Here is a 7,721-nt window from a genome sequence, read left to right as displayed (position 1 = left end):
TGCTTTACATTTTGTGCAAAATCTACCATAATACCAGACAAGCAGGACATAGAGTTTTACGCTTCACGGTGGCCTGAACCTAGTTAAAAAAACTCGTCTGTCTTTGTGTATTTGCATCGCTTGTGGAGACGGTCTGGAGCGTGTTGACGCCCAACACCAAACCTAAAAAGGGTAGTTTCACTGGAGAAGGGGAAATCCTCCTTAGCCCAAGCCCTAAACCTCTGCCAGACTAGCTGTGTGAAATGTCAATGGACGAAGAGGTGCTTGCAATCGTCATCTGCAACCTGAGCAAGTGGTATGATGTGGCCATCTTGTACTCTGTAGTAAGGCACATGGGTGAACCCATGATCAAATTGGGAGGGGCAAAAAAATATGCTTGTTAGGGAAAATTTTCTTTTTAAGCGGGGAAAATCACTATTTAAGAGTGATATTATAAGAATAAATATTTGAATGGGGGCAGTAGCTTCCCCACTACCAACACGCTGGATCCGCCCATGGTGAGGCATCGCCTATGTACCACCAACCACATAAAGAATATACACTTCACAATGGCTTTGGAATTCCACATGGCTTCAATGCATGCGAAATGTGTGTTGGCTAGGAGGAACATGTTGTATGCCGATTTCACAATGAGGATGCTGTCAGCAGATTGCCACCACACTGCTTTGTCATATTGGCTGGTGTCTAGCTCAATATGCCATCCACCACGTCATACAGTCACAGGTCTTGGGCAACGGCCTGCATGGAGAGTCCCTCGAAGATGTCTCCGACCACCAACGACTATCAAAGGACACGACAACGTAGAACCCGAGTATCTGCCAAAAATGGACTAGATCGGCATCATGTCCCTCAATAAGCATGCCTCTAAGGGCCATTTGTTTGTCCAGAATTCTGCGAGCCGTCCATCGTCTAGACAGAGAAAGGCGTAGGTTTCGAAGAGGTTCTTGCATCCTGAATTCCTGATCATTGTTGGTATAGCCAATTCATGGCCCAAGGTAGCCCACATAAGGTGTGACTATTAATGTTCTGGGAGGCCCATCCACCAAGTATTAAGATGGAAGCCCAGCCGAGTAGAAGTCTAAGACGAAGTCCAGCTCAGGTGTCCAAGACGCCCCATGGCAAGGTGTGCAAGACAAATACTAGTTTGAATATTATTGATAGTCTTTTATCCACCAAGTATTGTGATGTTGGATGAAAATATAATTGCATGTGTGAAATTATAAATAGTAATTTATCTCTAGTCTTGACTGATACTAGTTTGGATATAACCGATAATCTTTTTTTCATGGTTATGGGCAAATGTGCTATGATGCTTCATTTTTAGTGGAACAATGGCGTTGGATAACACAGAGCGATGTACCGTGAAACAAATTACCGGTTACCTCATGATAATAAAATAGAAGTGTAGAAAAGGGCACAAACCGAAAGAGAGAAGATATTTGTGCTTTTCATCTTCCTTAATTATATTTGTAATTCGATGTACAAGGCAGTTTCCCAGGACTCAAAGACTCAATAATCCTATATAACTAAATAGTTCATCCCCACTAACCTATTTCTCTAAACATGCAGCCTATCCACCTCATCACCATGCCACGTCAGCCCACTAACTTATTTTACATGCCATGCAGCTTGCCCATGTCATGTTATTTCTATTGTTCTATTTTCTTCAGTTCGGTGCATATAATCCCTTTCCATTCCAGCGCCGGCTGCTCATATCCCCTTTGATCTCCTCCATTAATCATGAAACGTTCAGACCCCTCCTCTCCCCATAACGCACACCAAATACTTTCTTCCATCCCCTCCATCCTCCTTGGATCTTTGCCTCATTAGCGGCTGCCTTGACCAGACGGCGTCATCTCCGGCATGCACCATTCCGCAACCAGTTTCACTGGATACGTTGCTCCAGGACGGGATGCAAGAGGATGGATATGGATCCAGCCATCAAGGAATTAGCTACAATCGACCATGCACAGGGACGTAAGTACCCGTGGAGGCGTCGGACGTCCAAGGCAGTATACCCTCCTTTCATGTCTCTTCTCTCTACCTGCCTCCCGTCTTCACCTCACATAGGTAATAACCGATCTGAATTGTTTGCTCTCTCCCAATGGTTGCTTATTGATGGTTCAGTGCCATTCAGATTTCTTCCTGCCCTCCTGCCAGCATACTTGTGGAGTCCTGAGTGATTATTTTTGTTGTATAACGTAACTAAGCAATTTCATGTGATTTCTCCAGATCATTGGATGTTAGGTGGCTAATTCGCCTGGACTAAATTTCTTTCTAAAGCAATCTGCTGATGTGCTATACTGATTGGCGCCTCAGTTGGCCCTTTGTTCAACGGGAGTTTATTTTTTCCATTTAATAAATTCAACATGAGTACATTTTTTCTGGGGGAATCACATGGCCTCAAGTTAATCGAAGCTAATGCAGCATTCAGGATGAATTCTGCAGGGCCAGTAATTCCATTGCTATATATCTACATAAGAAGATAAAGTATACAATTCAGATATCACCATATATTATTTTTATTTCTTTATGATCATGTATCCTGTTATCTAAACCTTAAAGTGATTCCATGAATTAATCCTATCTGCCTATTAATCTCCTCGGACACACACAAGCGTTTCAGTTTTATTCTGATGTATGTTGTTCCCATGGTTGACGATGGCTATATCAAAGCATTGATTACCAAGTTTAGTAAAGTGGATGCGTGTCGTCACCTTGTGATATTCATCATAAGAAGTCTTCTTGATTAAACCGACATGGTTGGTAGTGAAAATCTAAATTGGTGTGCTACAAACATTTTGGTATGTCATTGCTCAATTCTTCTGCACGGATATGGATTAACTCAGCTATGCTCTACATATGCATCAGGTATGAGACCATGTCTGTATAATATATTAATATGTGTATTAATATCTCTATTTTTTGGTTGTTTCGAAATAAAATTAGGTGTTGTTGATCGTGAATGTGAATACACAGCATATATATATTGTGACGAGATGAAACACTAGATTGTGGATACATAGGGAAACCCAATGTTGATTATTTTTCTTATTTTGAATCATGCTGTTTGCCTATACCTACTTTGTTTTCACTATAGGTCCTGCAATGACGGTATGTGCTCTGCTCTGAATCCAGTCTAGGCAGCGCATCCGCGACAACTCTATTTTGGCGGTGGCATGGGAGTGGTAAAGAGAGTGCCGCTGGCGGTCTTCAGTAGATAGTGGATAATAAACCAGGAGAGGCAGATAAATGCAACTCGAATACTCTTCTATTAGCTCCTTATATGTTTTGAGAGAGTGTGTTTTTGTGTGACAAAGCTTTCCCGCAGCAACGCAGGGGGTATCCTCTAGTTAAACAAATTGTTGGTTCACGCGACCCATACAGACTCTCTCGACTCATACAGCCGTATGACCACGCACAAAGCAAGCATTCACGCGCCCAGCTCCGTGGCGCTTATTCAAACTAGGGAAACTTGCAGGACGAACGTTACATCAAGCGCGTGGTGATCGTCGTCCAGCGCCTAACGATGCCCAGGAGGATAACCATTGCCGCAATAATCACCACATCTCGGACTCGGCCATTTACCCCCGTACGAAGCGTCCCTCAGAGCACCTGCACCCAAGAATGATTCCTGATTAAGCTGCTAGGATATACGAACCAAAGAGAAGGAGAGGGCACTACGGGAAAAATAGGTTTTGCTGTGTCCCAAAAATACACGGCAAAGGCATTTCGGAACACGGCGAAGCATTCGCAGTGTCTCGGCGCACGGCAAAGACCACACGGCAAAAATCGGCACGGCAAAGAGCCTTTGTTGTGTGCATTGCTGCCTGGAACACGGCGAAGGGTTTGCCGTGTGCCTCTTCGCCCAGAACACGGCAAAAAATAAGTTGACGGTTTCACAGCTGACTAACGGAGAAACAGTTTGCCGAGTGTTTTAAAATACACACACCAAAGCCTAATTTGGATTTTAAAAAAAGTAAGTTCGCCGGAGACGCCGCCGCGTCGCCGGAGCTGTCGCCCGTCATTGAGGACGCCGGCGACTCCCGCCTGAGGCCCACCAGGCCTCCGCGTGTCCGCCGCCGCGCCAGGTCGCCGCGCGTCTGCCGCCAGCGCCAGGTCGCGCGCGTCCGCCGCCGCGTCAGATCGCCGCGCGTGTCTGCCGCCGTGTCAGGTCGCCGCGCGCGTCCCCCGCATGTCCGCCGCCGCGCCAGGACGATGCGCGCTCGTTCGCCGGCGCGCCAGCGCGTATGCCGCCGCACGCGTCCGTCGCACGTCCGCCGTCGCGAGCGTCCGCCCGCCGTGCCGGGCCGCCGCGCCCGCGCGTCCGCCGCCGCGATTGTCCGACCGCCGCACCAGGCCGCTGCTCCCGCGCGTCCGCCGCCGTCGTGTGGCTGCGCTGGTAGAGCAGGAGCATCATGATATTAGTTTTCTGGCCACGGAGCAGGAGCAGCAGGACCTGGAACTTCACGTTCGGGAACAAAAGAGAGAGAAAGAAGATTATTTTGCCCACATGGCCTGAGCGTGACAGAGGATAAGGAGAGAGAGGCAAAGGGAGAGGGGAGAGAGAGAAAGGAGAAATGTGGACTGTTAGATCTTGGAGGATCTAACGGAGGGAGAGGTAGATCCGTGAGACTATGGTTTCAACCAATCAAAATGCAGATCTTTGCCGTGTGTGTTTATAATATACACGGCAAAGCCACCTTTTTGCCGTGTGTATTTTTTTGGTACACAGCAAATAAAACGGGGCCGTGACGGCTCTGTCAAATGCAATCAGCGGGGCCACATGTCTCACTGCTTTGCCGTGTGCTACTCTTTGCTGTGTGTTTTTTGTCTCTTTGCCGTGTGCAATTTTTCGCCGTGTGTTAATTTGTTTCTTTGCCGTGTGTCAAACCTTCGCCGTGTGCATTTCTTGTTATTACCGTGTTATTTTCTTTGCCGTGTACCTTCTCGCAAATATACACGGCAAAGGCCTTTTTACCGTGTTCCGCGGTATTTGACACACGGCAAATGTTGACAAACACGGCAAAAAACATTTTTCCCGTTGTGGGGAGTCGATACTTACGGCCGCTGGCTTCAGCGAGGATTCGGGCGGCGAGGCCGTCCTGCGCAAGGAACGCGAGCGATGCCAGGATCACGCACACGAACACGGCCAAGGTTCTGGATGAGAAAGCCATGTTGGTTGGTTGGTTGGGATGGATGCGTGGTCTTCTTTCCTTGAACTGACGAGTAGGGCATGCCCTATTTATACGCCAAAAGTTGTTCATTTCCAATAAGTAGGCCAAAACTGTCCAATAACTCGCGCCAATATTCCAGCAAAAGTCCGTGTCTCGTTCCGACAACTCCCATCATTGTCTTCACGGTCTTTGACCACTAATTTGGGAGTAATGCTCTATGTATAGTTTTCTTCCACCGTTGGATATACCAGTGACAGGACCGGCTAGGCGTAGGCGCGTGTACTCGCGATGCGTCACTCAAGTCACGTCATGGACTCCACTAATTTAGTTCTAAATTATGTTTAGACAAACCTATTTTAAAGATAATTAATATGGATTAGAGTATGTATCAATTGGAATAAGTATTTCAACAAGACAACAAGAGCACCGGTCCGTCTGAATCGACGGCCAGTCGGCCTTCATCCCTTATAGGCGTGCACCTTTTTTCGATAAAGTATAGGCGTGCACCTACTTAAAGCTCTTTCAGATCGACGGCCAGTGGGCCACGATTGGACCATCGAATAGAACCTCTAAGGGCATCTCCTCTAATTGGGTGGACCGAAAATGCGTATTTATTTTCTTTGATGATCGGACCGTCCGTAACGATGCAAACACGGCCAGAAAATACGTTGGTTTGCATCCGTGGGATGCTGTGCCGATGCAGTGGTCGTCCGCACGGGCCCGCCTGACAGCGGCACAGATGCTTCATCTTCAGCGCTGCCTAACTTACGGGCGGCACGCTGCAGCTTTTCAGGGCCGCGTAAATAATGCCGCGCCTTGGCTTTTGCGACCGTTCGCTGCTGGGTGGCATCGCAGTGGCAGGACATTGAAGGCGAGATGGCGTCCGAGCCTTTTGAAGGTTCGCTGACGGCACCCATTTTGCCGACCACACCATTGCCAGAGTCCACCGTATTCACCCGACTGATAGCATGGGGAAAAAATGTTGGCCATTCCGCAAAACCAAGAACGACCACGAAGCTAGCGGCTCGCGCTGTGGCAAGAAGCCGTGGGTTGGGTGGTAAGTCCGCATCAAGTTCGCGCGCCGCCTGTCGGAGGAAAACCTGCATGTGCCATGGTCGGACCAAACCTTCCTGGAGGAGGCTGGTACCTCAACTCCAGGCGCGTGTCGGTCCCCCCCCCCTCGTGCCACGCGACGGCCGAGAGCGCCGTGACGAGATGCGATGCCGCTGAGCCATCCTGTCGGTCGATCTCTGGGAAGATCCGGCGTACACGCTGGACTCCTATAACTGGATTTCGTTCGGGACGTGGGAGTTCGACGCACGCCGCTGAGATGGATACCTCGGCGACCTCGACTACTTTGATCGCGAGATCGCGGCAGAAGAAGAGGAGGACGAGGACGAGGACGAGGACGCGGACGTCGACGATGAGGGCGACTAAGCCGCCGAGGCCGAGCGCGGTGACAACGAACACGACGACGGCGGGCCGGCGTGGGATCCAGAGACCCAGCCGCCGGACATTAGCAAGGAGGAGGCCATTTTCATGGCACTGGCCAATAGTGAGCTCGACAAGCTCAACAAGCTCGCTATGTGGGACGGGCTCGCCATCCAGCTTCACGAGTCGACGCTCGCGTAGGGAAGGCCGGCAACTCCTCCAGCCACGCCAACGCGTTCCAATGACCGCCCGCCGGCTGCTGCTCCTTCAACAGTCTGGGATCTGTGGCCACCTTCACCACAGCCTCCTGCGCCGCTGACGGCCTGGCAGCAGTTGCCGCATCCTGCCCTTCCTCCACCACCGCCGGCATACAAGCTTCCATGGTTGACGCCGGAGTTCATCGACCTCGTCAGCGACGACGAGCAGTAGCCAATAGCTAGGTTTTAGGCTTTTAGCATGAATTTCTAGAACTTTTAGAGTTTTTTTATGTTTTTTTATTAATGTAATTTATGAAGGGAAAAATTTATGCGTCGTGCCGCTGGAGCCACTCCAACGCAAATGGACATACGGTCGAAACGACCGTTGAACCGGCGCAAACAAACGCACGTAGATATTTTCGGTGTCCCAAATAGATCGTCCTATTGGAGATGGCCTAACACAGCACGCCGACGGGTGGACCGGTCCGTGCTGGTAGGTCCCTAGTCTTCCACGCGCAGCTGTGCGGCTGCATGGTGGGGTGATCAGCCGATGGATTCCCGTTCAGATACGGCGGAGATTGTCTCAACAGGTCCAACGCAATTGCACCTCCCACCTTCTAGTTGAAGCACTTCATCTGATAGGGCCATTATCATGTTACAGCATATCCATCGGCGGCTCTCGTAGCGTTTTGGGGGCTAGCGTGGTTTTTTGGGCTCGCACCGGTACGTTCCAAACGACTTCGGTTAGTTTTCGAGCTCAATAGAATCGCCGGCATCCCCATGTTAGCCCTTTCACGTAGGGCGCGAATCGGGTGCGCCGGCGCCTCGCGCCACGATGGTTTTCGCGGGTGGGGGCGCCTTGTCAGCAAGAGGACGCGATGGTTCGCATCGGCCGTGACGCGGGAAAGTAGGTCGT

At 49.8% G+C, this 7,721-nt stretch overlaps 1 long non-coding RNA gene across 1 annotated transcript; it reads right to left on the bottom strand.

The window, feature by feature from the left end:
- Positions 1–3,249: 3,249 nt before the first annotated feature.
- Positions 3,250–5,227, bottom strand: LOC127338953 (uncharacterized). Its single transcript, XR_007874555.2, has 2 exons — positions 5,066–5,227; positions 3,250–3,615 (listed from the first exon to the last, which is right to left on the bottom strand). It is a non-coding gene; the product is annotated as an uncharacterized lncRNA (long non-coding RNA).
- Positions 5,228–7,721: the final 2,494 nt, after the last annotated feature.

This window comes from Lolium perenne, chromosome 3, assembly GCF_019359855.2.
Source record: "Lolium perenne isolate Kyuss_39 chromosome 3, Kyuss_2.0, whole genome shotgun sequence".
NCBI classification, from domain to species: Eukaryota; Viridiplantae; Streptophyta; class Magnoliopsida; order Poales; family Poaceae; genus Lolium; species Lolium perenne.
This window is presented reverse-complemented; position numbering and strand designations above follow the sequence as displayed.